Here is a 419-nt window from a genome sequence, read left to right as displayed (position 1 = left end):
TGGAACTGGCACCTCCAGATCAACCTCCCCAGCAGCTACTTCTGCCATGTCTGTGGCCTCTGCAGGAATTTCAACCTCAAGCCCCTTGACAATGTCTCCAAGGCTGGTGAAAACATCACTGCAATTGTCACATGGCTAAAAGCTGGAAAAGCACTGGCTCCAAGTCTGACGATTTGTTGGGATTATTGTGATGGAGTATGCCCAGTGTGTGATGAGAAAAAGAAGGAGCTTTTTGGCAGGAACCACTATTGTGGGGGCGGGGGAAGGACGCGGCCGCCGAGCGAGGGAAGGGCGAGGGGCGGGAGCGAGCGGCGGGCGGGGCGGTGTCTGTAAATAGAGGGGAGGGGTGAAGGACGTTCAGAAGCGCAAAGGGACACGATGGTTGAGATGAATGGGGGCGGCCGGTGTTGGCGGGGGGC

The sequence above is a fragment of the Geospiza fortis genome, unplaced genomic scaffold, assembly GCF_000277835.1.
Source record: "Geospiza fortis unplaced genomic scaffold, GeoFor_1.0 scaffold3525, whole genome shotgun sequence".
Classification (NCBI taxonomy): Eukaryota; Metazoa; Chordata; class Aves; order Passeriformes; family Thraupidae; genus Geospiza; species Geospiza fortis.
Note: the sequence above shows the minus strand (reverse complement) of the source record.